The sequence below is a fragment of the Arvicanthis niloticus genome, chromosome 20 (assembly GCF_011762505.2).
Source record: "Arvicanthis niloticus isolate mArvNil1 chromosome 20, mArvNil1.pat.X, whole genome shotgun sequence".
NCBI lineage: Eukaryota > Metazoa > Chordata > Mammalia > Rodentia > Muridae > Arvicanthis > Arvicanthis niloticus.
In genome coordinates, this window is record NC_047677.1 from 35,729,086 (window position 1) to 35,746,624 (window position 17,539).

At 45.0% G+C, this 17,539-nt stretch overlaps 1 long non-coding RNA gene across 2 annotated transcripts in view; it reads left to right on the forward strand.

The window, feature by feature from the left end:
- LOC143435173 (uncharacterized) overlaps positions 1–17,301 on the forward strand; it is a 31,187-nt gene extending 13,886 nt beyond the window's left edge. The window contains exons 2-6 of one of the 2 annotated variants that reach the window (XR_013105232.1): positions 8,786–8,928; positions 10,644–10,743; positions 14,367–14,449; positions 15,943–16,216; positions 16,644–17,301. This is a non-coding gene — a long non-coding RNA (uncharacterized LOC143435173). The remainder of the gene's footprint in view (positions 1–8,785; positions 8,929–10,643; positions 10,744–14,366; positions 14,450–15,942; positions 16,217–16,643) is intronic. The other variant, XR_013105234.1, reaches the window with a different exon arrangement.
- The last annotated feature ends 238 nt before the right edge of the window (positions 17,302–17,539 follow it).

Here is a 17,539-nt window from a genome sequence, read left to right on the forward strand (position 1 = left end):
TGCGCTAGTTCCTCATTGTCTCAGTTCTAGTGCTGAGAAGTAGCTTAAAGTTACTGTGAGGGTTATCACTGTAGATCATCAGTCTTACCCCTGCAAGACCATGCCTCCTGCAGCAGGGTACAGCCTCATCGTCATGGATGGTAACTGTTGCTCTTTGCCAGACAGGTCACACCAGGCCAGCACAGCCTCATGGGAGAGGGAGATTTACTGGGGGAAAATGGGGGAAGAGAAAAGAATGAAGAGGGACAATGAAGCAGAAGCAGAGGCAGAGAAAGAGGCAGAGGCAGAGGCAGGGGAAGAAGAAGAAAAGGAGCGAAGGTTGGGGTAGAGGCTTTGCCTTTTATTTGGGCCATGATGCAATCACATACACCACACAGTTGCCCTTAGGCAGGTGGATGCTGGGAATGTATGGCAGTTTCCATGGCAACAGAGCATGTCCTTGTATCTATGGGTGACATCATCATGGATTTGGAGGCTGTAGGCTCGGATGCTAACAGTTACCCTATCTGAATGTGCCTACTTCTGTAAGGCCTCTGCTGGTCTTGGAATCCAAGTTACCTCCAGGTTGAGGATGGTGGCCTCTCTCTACACTTCCACTGGAAGTGGATGAGACAGGGGTCAGACACACCAACACCCCTTAAATAATGAGCATGCCTAGGTAGAGTCAGGGGAGTGAGACAGACATCAGACGCCAGGCTCATCCATGGGCCAACGTGAAGTGCTCTTTAGCAAAGCAGTTTCCAGGTATCTGATGAGCTAAAATAGCAACAACCTCACTGGGCCAATGTGAGAAACGGCCATACAACCGTGTGGTTCACGGGAGCTGCGCCTGGCACATAACAAGGGCTTGGCACACCCTGCCATTGACCCTTCACTTAGACCCAGCCTCAAATTCAAAGTCAGTCTTTTGATTAACAGAGTAAGTTTCCACCCATTGATAGAATTTTACACGTAACAGAAAATTCTCCTCCGTCCCAAACAAACCAGCAAGTTGGGGATGATTATCTGATTACTCCTTACAGATCCTTACGTGATTCCTCCTACACCCTTTATTTATAAATAAATATAATATTGTCTATTCCTAGCATGATAGGGCACATCTCTCAGAAGACTAAGGTAGGGTGACCTCTACCCCAAAGCATGTATAAATGTGCCTAGTTTTGCCTTCCACCTTATATGTGGTAGGTTAAGATTAAGGTTAAGGTTAGGTCTAAGGCTATGGTACAGTTAGGATTAGGGGCTCATATTGTCAAAGGTTTCATTCCTCTTTTCTAGTACTGTTCCCTCAGCAGATGATTCAAAACATCCTTGTATACTCAGTAAATAGTCATTGGATAACCAAGTTTTTCACAATGCTTGCATTGTAATCATACATATTGAACATAGACTACGGGACCGCTGGGCTTCAGGGAAGTGCCAAGACACTGCTTAGGGGTGGGAAGATGCAGTCTGAGATGTAGGAAGCCGAAGCTGGTATTTTCTGACTTCTAGGCCTCTAGTCACCACTAGAGAGCTGTACGGAGAAGTCGGAAATGAAGTGTCAGGTGTCCACTGCCCATGACAAGGCTGGGACTTTGGGGGCCCACAGGTTGAAGATGGTTTCTAGCTCAGGGCCAGGGCTGTGAACTCTGGCTTAGCTCATCCATGAAAGTAGCAGGAAGGCCTTCTCCATGCTCCCCCCACACCACAGCGGTTTCAATGGAAGAGATAGTCCTTGGTTCCATACTGTTTATTGGTTGTTCACCATAGAAAATGGATGCATACCCATTTCTCAGAATGGACCAGAGAGCTTAACTACCTTTTGCAATGAGGAATGTCTGGGAAGGGGAGCTTATTGGCTAAACCCTCAGAGCCTCTAGGTACCTCATTAGCATGGAGAACTCTGTTCTGAGCCTTTGTGACCACATGTCACATTTCCTTATGTGGGAAGTGTGGCACGAGTTCCAGACCAGGAATCTGGCAGGGAGCAGGGAGCCGCCTACCACCTCAGGTGTATACCTGAGTTTGCAGGAACTTAGACCCGCTCTGCCTTAGCAGGTTTCCTGGCAAGGTCCGCTGTTCCACAATAGACAGCTTGGATCTTTGAAATGCAAGCATATAAGGAGCTAGCTAGCACAGTCAAGGAGTCAGCCCATCTAGCTCTACATATCTGTTTGTGAGGTAAAATTATGGAGAGCAAGCTCTTCGTAAACTTCAGTAGCAACCCAGTGGCTACCATGAAACGCCACACACTAGGTCTCTAGAATTTACGTATCCTGAGTAACTGCAGCTTTGTAGCAAAGGACTTGAATAGGTCCCCCCCCCCCCAAACACATAGTTTCTTTTAATTTCATAACCTTGTTCACCTTTTCTATAGCTTTGTGATTAAAAAAAAAAATTCATGGAACAAACACCTATATGGCCCCTTGAGATTCTATGTGGATCATAAATCTTCTAAAATTCCGAGTTCCTCTTCTTAACAAACGGTAACAGGGCTCCTGTTAGGCCTTAATATTGGTGTCTATTTTTGCATCACTGAATTTAATAAGAATTCTGCCAAGTCCATTTGCAGGTAGTCCTCACCTACACCTGCAATAGCTAACCACTCAACATCCGGTCAAATTTGCCATTTTCTAATGTGTCGGTCTTAGTCTAGTGACTTACTGACTTAGACGGGGTAGTCGTGGTCACTGTGACAAATACCTGAGAGGAACAGGAAGAGGAATGTCAGCTCATGGTCTTCAGTCAGGGGCTGGCTGACCCTGCCATTCCTAGCCTGTGAGGAGGCTGGCCATCATGGCCATTCCTAGCCGGTGGTGAGGTTGGCCATCCATGGTTGATCCCCACCAGTGAGACAAAGGATTATGGCAAGAGGGAGTGGTAGAACAGAGCTCCCGGCAACGAGGAGAATAAGGGAGAGCGGGGAGGGAGATGAAACAAGGTGTATCTTCCCAGGGAGTATCACTATTGGCTTACATACTCCCGATAGGCTCTCCCTCTTTTCTACCACCTGAAAGCAATGCTATTCCATTAAATTACCCATCCACGATGGATTACTTGATGAAGTCAGACCTCTGATCTCTTTACTTCCCCCAAGCTGCCCTCTGGGTACCACATTCATTGGGAAGCAAAGCCTTCAAGATGTGAGCCTTTGGTGACCACTTCCTATCCAAACCATGGCACCCAGCATCCCAGAGCGATACCTGATCACCATGCCTCAGAGGCTGGTAGATCATCTAGCCAGAATCCCTACTTACCCTGTTTGCGCCTTGGTTTTGACCTAGATCTTGCTCCTGCAATCACAGTTCAAGCCTGCTCTATATTGAAGTCTTATTTCCTCTGCAGCAAGCATCATCATCATCTTCTTCATCATCTTCTTCATCATCTTCATCATCGACATCATCATTACCACCACCATTTTTTTTTTTTTTTTTAATGCAGGGTTTCTCTCTGTAGCCTTAGCTGTCCTGGAACACTCTCTGTATCTAAGGTTGGCCTCAAACTCAGAGACCCATCTGCCTCTGCTTCCCAAGTGCTGGGATTAAAGGTGTGTGTCACCACCACTCGACTAACCACCTTGAGTAAAATCTTCACTCTTTACTAGCAAACTGTGTCTGTGTGTGTGTGTGTGTGTGTGTGTGTGTGTGTGTGTGTAGACTAAGGGTTAGCTGGGATTACTGACCACAGCATCATCTCCATCTGTAATTTCTCCCTACACCATTTCCTTTCTGCATTTGAATTCCATTTTCTAGAACAGTGTCTGGATGATATCTATCTTGGTAATGAAAGAAGTTAGGATAAGAAATTGCTTAGGATTTATTTGTAACTATTGCTTGTTCAAAGTTTATGTAATTCTAGGGCAAGACTACATATTTTATGTTGTCTTATTTACTTATTTTTTGTTGTTGTTGTTGAGACAAGGTAGATCTTGCCAGGTAGCCCAGGCTGGCCTCCAATTGTCCATCCTTCTGCTTTGCTTCCCCAAAACTGGAAAAACCATTTGATATCTGCTAGGTGTGTGGGCAGTGTTTTAGACTACTGCTGGTCTTTCGCCCTTTCAAGTGCATGCCAACTTGTGAATAGGGTTGGGGAGGGACAGAGTTTGTAGGTCTGAAAAGAGAAATGTCCGAGATGAGACATTTTAGAAGTAGGTTAAGCAGCTTATGGAACTGATGAGATATTGTGGAATTTTGCCCAAGGATATCCCACCTTATGATGATACCATGTCAGAGCCGCCCACCCCTTCCATAATGCTGAAACGTTTTCCCTTCTCAAATTTAGCATCTCCAAAAATCACATAGCTTGTGGGAGTAGCATCTTGACAGTCTTTACTGTAGGTAAGAAAGATGTTCGTGAGCTGCAGGGTAAAGAAATCGCTATAGATTTCTTATTGTTCCTGTTGTAAGATATAGGTTAAGAAATTGCTATAGACTTCCTATTGTTCCTGTTTACATGGGACCATCTCTTCCTCCAGCTTGCAGTAGTTAGAGGCTAAGAAAAAACACTGATTGATTGAATTTATTTGAATATTACTACAGAGTCTCAGCACTCAGCATTTCTCCACAGGACAAACCACAGCTGGCACATCACTCTGATCACAGCAGACAGGCAAAGATGTTCTATAAAGTACTGAACAAGAGTAACAAGGAGCGTATTGATTGGCTCTTTGCGTAGGTAGGCAGGAAGACTGCTCCCCTATTCTGATTTGAAGGGGGTATATAGATTGTATGCTTCAAAATGTCTGTCTTAAATCTTAGTTGGAGATTCTCCGGTTACTGTCATCTCAAGTCCAGGAAGAGATCATCTCTTGAAGTCTCCCTAGTTTGAGCAGGCAGGAGGGCAGGAGGGTTTAAGCTTGGAGTAGCTAGCCGTTGCCATAGCAACCAGAAGCAAGGCCCTGAGGGGATGAAACATTTGGCAGGCATATTTGTAGCAGGAGGAAAAGAGATAGGGGAAGAGGTTACAGGAGGTGGCACCGTAATTGGAAGCCTTGGGCAGCCATGGAGCACTCACCCATAAGACAGAAAGTTTCCTCCCATCTTAGTCAAGCACAGTCCTCATTTTCTCTGTCAAGAAGTTAGCCATTGCTCTCCTTGTGAATTGCTTGCCTCTCCTCTCCTTAACAATAGTGTAGTCTTTTAAATGTCTAGATCACACCATCCTGTAGTCTATTTCCAAGGCACATGTAGTTTCCCAGAGCAACAAGAAAGCCATTAGACTCTACCCCCCACAGCCTTGGCTACAGGACACAAAGACAACTGGTCAATTTCCAACATCTTTCTCCCTGTGTTCCCAGATATTCTCCTGGGACGATGGATTGTAGGAAGGAGGAGGAGATTGCACTTTACATATAAAAGATGAAAATTTCAGGAAGTCGTTCTTCAAGTGAAGGCTTTCAATGCAAAAAAAAAACCCAAAAACAAACAACAACATGGCAACAGCAACAACAATAATAACACAATCTTAGAATTGTAACTGAGCAGGAAGAAACCTTAAAGGTCTTTCAACTCCATGCCCTCCTTTCATAGAACAAGCATACCAGAAGCCAGAGAGGTTAATTGTGTCCCCTGGCCACCTAATTAACCTACCATTTTCTATTATGGCTGTGGAAGAATCTAAGGGTTCCAAGTGCTTTTCATTTGTGTCCATTGGAAAGCTGGTTTTCCTATCAACAGGAAATGTTAACACAGAGGCTAATGGTGATCAATGTGTTTGTGACAAAAGTAAAAGCTGACCTGTGCTGAGTCCTTACAATCGTAGGACAAAGGTCCCTATGTCTCACGTAATTCCTCAACAATCCTATAAGTTTATTATCTGGGGGTCAATGTACAGAATGTATGGACATTAGAAAGTCAGTAACGTATGGACAAACAAGCAAGAAGCAGACTGAAGGTCTGCCTCAGTCTTTACTCCCCCCCACCCCCACCATTAAAACTATCTCTCCTGGCTCAAACCACATCTCAGTTTTCTATGAGAAAACCAGAGTTCAATGGCACTTATACTCAGTGTGACAAGCTAAGGCTGGCTCTAAAGAAAGTCACCTGATCCAGCCATCTAATCATATCCCTTAAGAATTCACGCATGAGAAAAAAAAATGACCTTTCTCTCATAATAAATGTAAGACATAGCCTTTACACGTGATTTGAAAACTCAAACCAAAGATAAAAGAAAATTAAATTATTCTATACTAATTATATCAAGGATCTATGGCCAAGAAAAATTTTGTCTTCCATCTCAAAGACTGTGTTTCTTATAAAAGTTAGTGAAACCCTTTGGCATTTTTCCATGCCCATTGTTTTTCATGGGGGAGAGTCACATAGTAAAATAGTCCCATCAAAAATTTCCTCCTTAAGTCAATTACACATCTCTGAGTTCTATGTCTCAGACAGCTCTCTTGCAAGTGTCTCTGCCCTGGACAGAACCCTTAGACAAATTCTTTGGAGAGTCTATTTAATATCTTTTTCTTTAGTTTTCAAAGATATATAGATGGCTTTAGTCCATACATCCTGCTGAAGTCGTTTCTTCCTCTTATTGTCATAGATGAAGGGCTGATATTGAAACAGCTTTCGTGATAACTCCACCAATACATAGCAAAGTCAACTGAGAGTGTTTAAAATCACTGGTGCTAAAAGTGTCTCAGTGGTGAAGCACTTAATCGAGGCATGCTTGCAGTCTCAGATTTGATTTCAACACTATGAACTTTAAAAAGTAAGCTTAAGAATAAATAAATACAAGCAGGCAAGAAGGGTTGGAGTATAAAGATGCCTGATGCCAAGCCTGAGGATCTGAGTTCAATTCCAGGGATAGGAGAGAACCAACTCCCATAAGCTGTCCTCTGATCTCCAAATGTGCTCCTCCCTCCCATAAACAAATAAATGAATAAAGCTTATTTTAATGTCTTCAAAAGAATCAATAAATATAGCTGCAGAACTTGGGTTGCCCTATTGTGGCGAGCGCATCTCACAAGGGCAAACATTCAGGAAGTCCCCATCTTAAAGATACTTTCAGCCCAGGACAGCAGGAGTCCTCAGGTGGGTACTGAGCTTGTAGTCTCATGTGTGGACACTTGCATTGACTTCCTTGTACCTGGGATTCCTTTAGCCTGAATAAAATTTGTTCAGCAGGAAAATCCTGCTGAGGTCATGGAAATGTGTAACTAAGGCATATTCTAAGTACCACGTGATAGTCATTTTCACAACACGGGTATCCATGGGAACAAAACTATGTGGACAGCCAGTACTTCGGAAGTAAAGCCAAGGGATGAGTTTTCCTCAGTTTCCACAGACTTCGTGACATAAAGCTTCAGACACTTAGTACCATTCTGGTGGTCAGACGTCTAAAACGGGTCCCTGAGACAGTGTTTTGCTGAAGGCTCTAAGGGAGAAGTTGCTCTTATTTTCCCAGCTTCTAGATGCTGCCCGCTAAGTGTTACTTTGTAGCCCTGATACCTCTGCCTTCAAAATCACACTGCCTTCACTAACTGTGACGTTCTGCCTCTCTTGTGATGACTCTGAACTCACTCAGCTAATACAGCATATTTTCACCAGCTGAAGACTATTTATCACATTTCAACATCACTTTTGTCAGGTACGGGGACCAGAGATGAGACCGTGGACTTGTTTGAGGTCTTGTTTATCCAGTCTACTAAAGTCTTTAAAGACAAAGGTATTTCAATCTCCGTAGAGCTGGGTGTTTGTTACTAAGGTTTCAGTCCTTCCTCTCTTCTGTGCCGTCTCCTCTTCTACAACGCCTCTCCTCTCCCGTCCTTCCACTCGGTTCTTTATCTGGATTTCAAGCCTGACTCATCTTTTCTGGGCTGGTCTTTCCTCCTACAGGCACTAAGACTTTGGTAGCTGGGCTCTTGCTTCCAGACACACTCCCTTATTCATCCTAGCACAGCTGGCACCACACTCGGGGACCCACTGGGAAGCTGGGTGCCTGCTCAGAGCTGCTTGCGTCAGGCTCTCGAGACAAGACTTAGTCACTGAGATCTTTATTTAGGCCATAGGATTACAAGTTTTTGATCACTTAACTTGGGGAGACTGAACCTAAAAATAAAGGAGTCTGTGCTGCCTGGCATGAGTTTTGGAGGCCTTCTGGTAACTGAGGCAGGTCTGGGACAGGATGCAGGGGATTTCCGTGCCACTTGAACCGTGAACTCATCCAGTTCCACAGGATCTAGAAAATGTGTAATTGCTGTCTGCTTTGCCATACCTTTAAGCTGAAACCTTGCGAGAAGCACAGGTTGACAGGATCAGAATCCAATGGAGACTCTACTGGGGGTGGAAAAGGGAACCATGTAAATATATATATATATATATATATATATATATATATATGAAGAAAGACAAGCCTCTGCACACCCTGAGTTTCATTTCTCTTTGATAAATAAATAAATTATATATATATAATACTATTATATATATTTATATATAATACTATTTATATAAATATATTTATATATAATAATTATATATATTTATATAATTATATATATTTTAATTATATATTATTATATTATATTATATTATATATATAATTTGTTTATTTATCAAAGAGAAATGAAACTCAGGGTGTGCAGAGGCTTGTCTTTCTTCTTCCACAGCCAAGACAGACATCATCACTCATCAGCGAAGCATGGCTCCTCGCCATACCAGCCTTAAGGACTTTGGTGAGAATTCTTGCCAGACACTACCACTCTGCTAGAGACAACAAGATGAAGCTGTACTTTGTGTCCCCACAAGACAATCCTTGGCTCTCTAGGTCCCTGCAGGCAGGCACTAAGGGTGTTTTTTTCTCACTGCAGTCCAGCACAAAGAAGATGAGATGGCAGTTTCTGCAGCTGGAAGAAGGCTCCGAGGAACAGATTTCTCCTCCTCCCTCTTGTCGATTGGAAGACTGGGTTGGGAAGCTGTCATTTGCTGCCTTTGGCTCCTCCCTGAGTAATGGGTTTGTGGTTTGGTTTTTTTTCCCCCTTCTCCTCTGTGAAACCCCTGTGCTTTGAATTCCTGCATTAAATGCACAGCCCAATTTTTGATATTATTATTATCATCATTGTTATTATTATCGATGTCGTCATCATCGTCGTCATCATTGTGGTCGTCATTTTTTTACTATTGTAGCTCAGGATATTTCCTCAAGAAAGAATGCAGCTATATCCTCCAGAGCTCCCTTTCCAGAGAGGCTTGACAGTATTGTCAAACCCTTCAGAGGCAAGGAAGGATAAGAAACAGACTCATCCATTCCTGTCTCTCTATTACCTTATGGTTTCAGCTTAAGGCTAGCAAGCAGCATCAGAGGTTAGCAGACACCCCACTGTGTTTTGACAGGCGCGCCTCCATTAAGGCTTCTGATTGCCTGGCCTAATTGGGGGGCTACACTCCTGCTCCACAAACATGGCTTCTCCGCTCCTCCCTCCTTATATCAGGGCTGCCAGCGAGGAGAGAACACTGAGCTCAAAAAAGCTCGGTGACAGACAAGCCAGCCTGGCTGACAGGGGAGGGGAAGAGAGCAACTCCGGGCACTGTGCAATTGGCTCTCTATTCAAAGAAAATGATTTATGCGGCTTGCGGCTGGTTCCCAACCATCTTAGCTAGGACCCAGGGAGAGCGATCGCTTTGGCACCCAGCCATCTGGAGCCTGCAGAGTCCTGGGAGAGGTAGAGTCAAAAGGGCAGACCTCTTGATTCTCTCCATCACTCCAGTGCCTTTCTCAATCCAGTCACTAGCCCAGCTGCTGGCTCAGCACTAAAGCACACTCGTCCTGTGTTGTGTCCAGGTGGCTGCCTTAAAACTGGGCTTTTCAGCATAGAGACAAGCCGACAGAGTGTCTTCCTGTGCTGGCATGCCCATCTGAGTGTTTCCACTACAGCCCCAAGCGCACAGTCTTGTAGCGGTCACACCCCGCGCACAAGAGCCTGAGCTGCCCGCAGAATGTGCAGAAGCTTTGTCACTACCTGCGCTGCCCCCCTGGTAGAGCCAAGGCAGAGAAGCCACCTGCATCCTCTGAACCGGAGCTCTGGAGTAGCAGAGCTTTGAACCTCAGGCAGGGGAGATTAAGCCAAAGAAGCCCAGAGATGGAAAAAGGATCTGGGACCCAGCTGAGTTTAATGGCCAGCCCCTGCCCAGTCCCTAGTGTGCCACCTATGCCTTAGGGCCTCATAATTCTTATTTAGAGAAACCAAAGTGTAGGTCTTTGGGTTTTTAAAAAAATAATTGCTATTATTTTTGTTTGAGAACACGCTTTAAAATAGGGAGGCAGGCAAAAATATAGGTGGTCATCCAGCCATGCAGCCAGAAGAGACTGTAACGTCATCTCAGCCTGGAGAGGTGAAACAAAGGATGATGGACTCACTTTTAGCCCTTCATCTCCTTCCTAGTCTCCAAGTGTCTCTTCCTCACCTCTGGGGCCTGTAACAATCTAGCTCACCCTCCTGGTTGACTTTTAAGCTTCTACCTGTAAGTAGGCGGTAAGTAGAGTATACCTAATTGGAGCTGACACCTTTATGATAGCTCTTATTCTCCACTTCAAAAATTTTTCTTCTCATTGTCATGTGTTTGGTTTTGTTGTTGTTGTTTTTGATTCTACACGAATCTCTAGAGAGCTGGACTCATTTTCAAGTCATCTATTGCGGGCTTTTCTAAACCCACACCTTGTTTTAGCAGGATGCAAATGATTCAGCAAGCTGCCCTTACCTTCCCTGGGATGCTGCTGCATCATCTGGATGTACTCTGTCCTCCCTCAGCCTCCTCTCTTGGATCTAAGGTTGGTATGATGGCTAATGAGGATCTAGAATCACCTAGGAGACAAGCCTCTGGGCATGCCTCAGATGAATCATCTGGTCCACCTAGATCAGGCTAGTTGAAGTAGGGAAACCCCACCCTGAATCGACTGGGTAGCACCATTCCATAGGTTAGAGCTCTAAACTGGATAAAAAGAGAAAACCGGTTGAACGTAAACATTCATCTCCATAAATAACGTTTCACCACTGGGAATGCAATATGTCTACCTACCTCACAGGCTGCTTGCCTTGACTCCCTTATGATAATGGACCACACTCTAGAACCGTGAGTCAGACTTCTTCCCCCTTAAGCTGCTTTTGTCACAGCAACAAGAAAAGCAGCTAAGGCTCTCGAGCTGAGCATCCCTTGTTGGGGATGTCCTCAATGGCATCAGCATTTAACTGAGATGAAGAATCCCGCTGTGGGATTCTGTGACTCAGAAGTGGAGAGCTGCCATTGCCTATTGTGTCTTCCCTGGTGAAACAGAAGCAGCTTTACATCTTCTTCCAGATCAGCTGTAGAAAGAATCTCTCATAAGCATCATCTGTCAACAAAGAAGCCTACGGCCAATGAGCTGAGGTGGGAAATAGGGGGTGGGACATCCGGCAGGGACAGAGAGGATTCTGGGAAATAGTAATGTAGGAATTTCACCCTGGAACACTGAGGAACCAATGAAAGAAGACGAGGAGAGGAAGCCATCTGCATAGCGGAACCCAGGTTAGAATAGAAGGGATAAGTTAAGAACAAATGGGAGAATAAGATGAGTTTATGGCCTAAGCATTTATTAACTTATTAATTAGTCTCAGAGTTGTTATTGCTGAGAATTAAGTTGTTGGAATGGAAAAAAGAAATCCAGATTTTACATGCTCTAGCTGATGAATCTTCTGGGTGAGTCCCTGGAATTTGCTTCTAGCTGGGTGCTCAGAATGGTGGATATGGCCCTCCCTTTATCTTACTGTATTACAAAACAAGCATATAGGCACTCCCAAGGACAGATTCCTGTACCTTGTTCTATCTCTCTTCTTCATCTCTTTCTGCTAGTCAGGGAAGAAATGACCCAGACTGATCCAGAAGGTAGAGCCAAGCCCTTTTCCATTCCTCAATACATTCAACAAACATTTACAGAGTTTATAAGTGTTTGCAGGTGTCAGCTGCTGTGCTAGGTGGTGGGGATCCCACAGGCCCAGCCATCACAGATCTCCTCCTCCAGGGTGGGCTATGTAGGCCCATAAGCAGACAGATGCTCTTCTGCAGGGGAAATAGCAGATGTTCTGCAGAACAGAGACTAGGATAAGAAAGGAATGTAGCCTGGGTCTCAGAACATAGTGAGCTAGAATCAGGTGTAGTCTCTGCTGAACTCTCACATTCTGGAAGCAAGCTCGCTCACAGTGAACACAGTTCCCCAGTCTGCATCTCTTGGCATTCAACAGTGTGGATGATGCAGAGTCTTGCCTTGCATAACTGCCCCCTTCCAATAGAACAGCTACCTACAAGGAGTCTATTTGACTGATGCTCAGACAGTACACACTCATACGTGGTCTGGTGGCGGCAATGATTCCCACTTAGTCACAAGATGACACCGGAAGTCTTACCCCACTTGCTTTAAATACATTGATGAAAACTCCCCACCTGTTTGGATAACGCCTGAGACCCAGTAAAGACGCTGGCTGGTGGCTCTACCTTTCTTGCTCTGTGTGTGGCACGCATGTGTGATCTACACCCTAAGATTTGGTGACAAATTAACTCATTTCCATCTTAATCACTGGAGGGACCCTCCATCTTGAAGATCCTGAGTTAAAGCAGTCAGTGTGGCAGGGATGCTGCCTAGGGTAGAAGGTCTAAGATGTGAGTACACACAGGACCAGCTAGAGGACATCATCTTAAAACCTATAAATCCAGGGTATCAGACTCAATAAGTGTAGCCTGAGGTTATGCATTTCCAACAAGTTCCCGGATAATAACTGTAATGGTTTGTATATGCTCGACCCAGGGAATGGCACTATTAGGAGGTGTGGCCTTGTTGGAGTGGGCGTGGCCCTGTTGGAGTAGGTGTGTCACTGTGGGTGTGGGATTTAAGACCCTCATCTTAGCTGCCTGGAAGCCAGTCTTCCACTTGCAACCTTCAGATGAAGATGCAGAACTCTCAGCTCCTACTGCACCATGCCTTTCTGGATGCTGCCATGTTTCCTGCCTTGATGATGATGGACTGAACCTCTGAACCTGTAAGCCAGCCCCAATGAAATGTTGTCCTTTAAAAGAGTTGCCTTGGTCATGGTGTCTGTTCACAGCAGTAAAACCCTAATTAAGACAATGGCACTAGCCTGGAGACCCCACGGAAAGAACCAAGGTCTTGGAGGAACTGAAGCCTCCTGGTTTGCCATTGGCAGCAAGGTCTGCAGAGCAGTAGTACCGCCTGAGTCTCTTCCTGGAGTTTTCTAGGGATGCAGAAGCTGTCACAAAAGCACCAGTTGCAAAACATCCTCTGAAGCCACTGGCTCTAGAACTCACTTGCTGCTCATTTAGGGACACATGGGAAGGATTAAAAACTCATCGCATCTGGATTCTGCTTCTAGGGATTCTTGTTGAATTGGGACAGGGTATGAAAAGCCACAGAGCTACATGCTCAGGGATGTGGGGACAGTATGCCCGGGGTTTACTTGTAAAAGAACATATGTTACTGATTTGATAGAAAATCACCCATTTTAGGGAATACTGCTTTATTTGAACTGCAGAGGGTTCCTGTAGACAACCAAGATGCATGCTGATGTTTGGGAGCAGAAGATGCTAACACCCAAAGGTGCCGCTTCAGGGTGACGATTACCTTGAGCTGAAGTCAGTTGAGTTAATCACGGAAGACAACTTTAGACACTTTTCAGCTCACACATCGATGGACCTACAGGAATTTGCATACGAACCCTTACACAACTCTCACCCAAACAAGCAAACAAACAAAACCACTCTCCCACATTACTTTCCTGGCTCATTTGCCATCTGAGAAGTTGCTGTCTCTGGAAACCTAGAGCCCTTTCCTTTGCCTTGTGCCTTATACATTAAGTGTTCTGACCTTAAGATGCATGTAAGTGGGGGCTGGAGAGATGGCTCAGTGGTTAAGAGCACTGATTCCTTTTCCAGAGGTCCCGAGTTCAATTCCCAGCAACCACCTGTAATGAGATCTGATGCCCTCTTCTGGTGTGTCTGAAGACAGGATACTCATATACATAGAATAAATAAATCTTTAAAGATGCATGTAAGCACCTGTTTTAGCTCCTGTATCTCTAACCCTTGGATAAACCGGTTACTAGTGTTACTAAACTTCTGTTTTTCTTGCTAATTCGTCATTTGTCTAATCCCCAGGGGTCCTCTGCAGGACGCCCCAAGAGGTCTAAAGGAACGAGATGTTTTCTTTTTCTACAGTACCCAGCCAATCTATTAGCCTCAGTTTTAGCACTCTGACGTCTATTGTGTGGGTTGAATACTGTTTACTGAGCACAGAAGGCTAAACCCAGCGCTGTGGAAGCAGAACCCAGATCCCTGCAGCTCTGTTAACAAAACAGCTGAAAGTGGGCGCTCCCACAAGCAAATGATTTTTTTTTAACCCCCCAAAAGCAGGAGAGTGAATGTGCTCGAAGACTTGACAGTGCTGCCGACTGAGAGGACCCTGTGCCATCCGACTCCACTTGAGGCCACAGGTCAGCATCAAATGCCCTCATTCATTCTGCAGCTGCAGGATTCCCGAGGCCCTGCCAGCAGCCCCAGGACTGCAAACAGGGCTCAGTCTGGGTCTCTGACACCCTGTAAAGCTTTGAGAAAGAACAAGCCAGCATTTGTTAGAGGAAGGCCCACAATGACAGCACAGGCCATAGGGGGTGGGGGGGGACTGAGTGCACCACAGGACAGGGGAGCCAGCCCAAGGTCAAAAGGCTGGTGTGGTCACTGCCACCAGCCTGTGTGACCTCACTTGCTCCTTAGGGGACAGCTTGGAAGCAGAAGCAGGGGCCCGAGCCTGTGGTGGCAGCTCTGGAGAAATGGAGTTAAAGTCATGTAAACCATTCCTCAGCCAGGCCAAGGAAATAAAGGCTTTGTCAGGCAAGGGCAAAAGGAAGAGGGGAGACTTATTCCTTTATATCTATACCCAAAAGGAAGGTTGTGAAAAAAGACTACAGGCCAAGGTTGCTATTCCCTTAAGCAGAACAATATTAAAGCCTTTCTAGGTCTTTATTAATCCAGGTCTTCGGTAATTCTGATGGTGGTAATTTGCTCTTGACCTTTGAATATGTGGCATGCCATTGCAGGTGATGTCATGGCTGCCTTATGATGTTTACCATCCCTTACCTGCCTTCCACCACACTCCAGATATAAGCAGAGTGATCTAGTCTGTGACGGTAGAGAATTCTTCAGCCTCAGCACGGTTGACATTTTGGGCCACTCATTTCCTGATGGGTAGCCATCCGCTGCATTGTAGCATAGATCGTATTTGGCCTCTGCCTAGAAGGTGCCAGTAGCCAGTGCCGCCACACAAGGAGCTGAAGATGTCTCCAGACATGACCACACATTCCCCCCAGTTACAATTATCCTCACAGGAGAACCGCTGGCACAGAGGAAAGCCAGTTTCCATATAAAACCCTTAAACAGACTGTACTTAAAACCTTGAAGACTGACAGTCTGTTGCTTGCAGTCACTCTCTGACAGGAAAGCAGTCTCTGATGACCATCAGTCAGACTTTCACCTTTGACACTGAGTGAATGTTCTAAAGGTCCATGTGCAGTCTAGCCAACTTGAGAAAATTGTCCTAGGCATTTCTTTCCTTCTTGATTTAATTATTTTGTGTGTGTGTGTGTGTGTGTGTGTTGCCTGCATGTTTGTATGTGCACGGCCTGTGTGTGACGCCTGCTGAAGTCAAAAGGGTTTCAGATGCCCTGGAACTGGAGTTATGGATGGTCGTGACTGACCATTTGGTGCTGAAAATAGAATCCAGGTTCTCTGTCCTGTAACAAGTGATTTAGCTCTTAGCCCCTGAGTCTTCATCGGTCTAGCCTTGGAAGTGATGGGTTTTTTTTTTAAAAAACAAAACAAAACAAAACAGGATTTCTTTTCTCAGTTAAAATGACAAGACGGGTAGCAAGACGCAATAAATGATCCGTGATTTAATCTTGGGGTTTTATTATATTATATTTTATTTTAGAAAAAGCTGTAAAATATACTTAAGGAACAACTTGGATGTGAACCCTACATCAGATAAGAGGATTGCATCAACACGGCAGAAAGAAATCTGTTCCGGGTGCTTAGAAAAAGCCCGGTTCGAGGTGGTGGGCATGAGGAACAGCCTGTACTATGTTTACGGAAGGTGGCATGGGTATGTAGGCAACAAAGGAAGAAGATTCTGGTGAGCCTTCTAATATGGCAGACCTCATCAATACCATGAAGGGGAAACAGAGAGCTGGAATCAACACTTACCAGTGCGTACCTCTCGCGTGCTTTTAGAAATGGTTTTGTAGGCGTAAAACGTTTACAATAAAATATAGAGGGAACAAAGCTAAGCTAATAATAATAACAATAATAAAATCTTTTTGTTTACCCATCATGCCCTCCATGAAGCTATGGGAAACTGAAACCGATACCTCCATCCATTGCCCCTAGTTTGCTACATGAGATGGTCTGATCCCTCTACAGTTCTTATAGAATGTGGTTAATCTACTCAAGTCGTGCTTTTGATAGGGGAAACCTTTTCATCGGTGTCAAGTGAGCCAATGAGGCAGCAGCATCTTGTTAAGTTGCTAGTTGATTTCAGCCAGGTCAGCTGACATTAGTGGGGCACATACAATGTCCTCCACTTGCCTAAAATTATAATCTTTTTTTTTTCTTTCAATTTGTACAATTGCCTAGAAACACGGAACTGGAAGCTCAATGATTTGTCATATGCTAACCACTGGATCCGATTTGTTTGTGAAGAGTGTGCCAGGAACACTGGGCTTGGAAGGTGACAAAACAGGAAAAGCTGAAGAGGTTCTTGCTGTAAATGTCACAGGTGAGACAGGGCCAGCGCATGCTCTGTGTCCGGTTAGCATCCTTGTGTGTGTGTGTGTGTGTGTGTGTGTGTGTGTGTGTGTGTGTGTGTGTGTAAGCATATGAATTGTACCATCTGCTATGATGTCAGGAGAAAGCATGATATGAAATTCTTAGGGTAATGCTACAGCAGGAGAAAAAGAGGAAAGGCATTTGGAGTAGCGGGCACAGCATCTCAGCTTAAAAGACAGCAGAAAACATGCACCTCGCAGGTTAAAGAAAAAAATATAATTACCAGGCAAGATGAAGTTTCAGTGAATCAGCAGGACAGTCAATGAGGTTGCAGAAAAGTTCAGAGACACTAGGCAAATAACTTCTGGAAAATATTGTTAGAACAATCCTGCTGTAGGGAGTGGTGCATGCTTTAATCTCAGCATTTGGGGTGTCTCTATAAATTGGGGCCAACCTGGCTTACACAGAGAGTTTCAGGCCATTTAGGCTATACGGTGAGACCTTGTCTAACAAAAGGAAGGAAGGAAGGAAGGAAGGAAGGAAGGAAGGAAGGAAGGGAAAGGGGAGGAGAGAGAGGAGGGAAGAGGGGAGGGGAAGGGCAAGGGGAAGGGAGAGGAGGGGAAAGGGGAGGGGAGGGGAGGGGAGGGGAGGGGAGGGGAGGGGAGGGGAGGGGAGGGGAGGGGAGGGGAGGGGAGGGGAGGGGAGGGGAGGGGAAAGAAGAAAAAAGAAAGAACAATCCTGCATGGCTGCAGAATGTTAAGAAA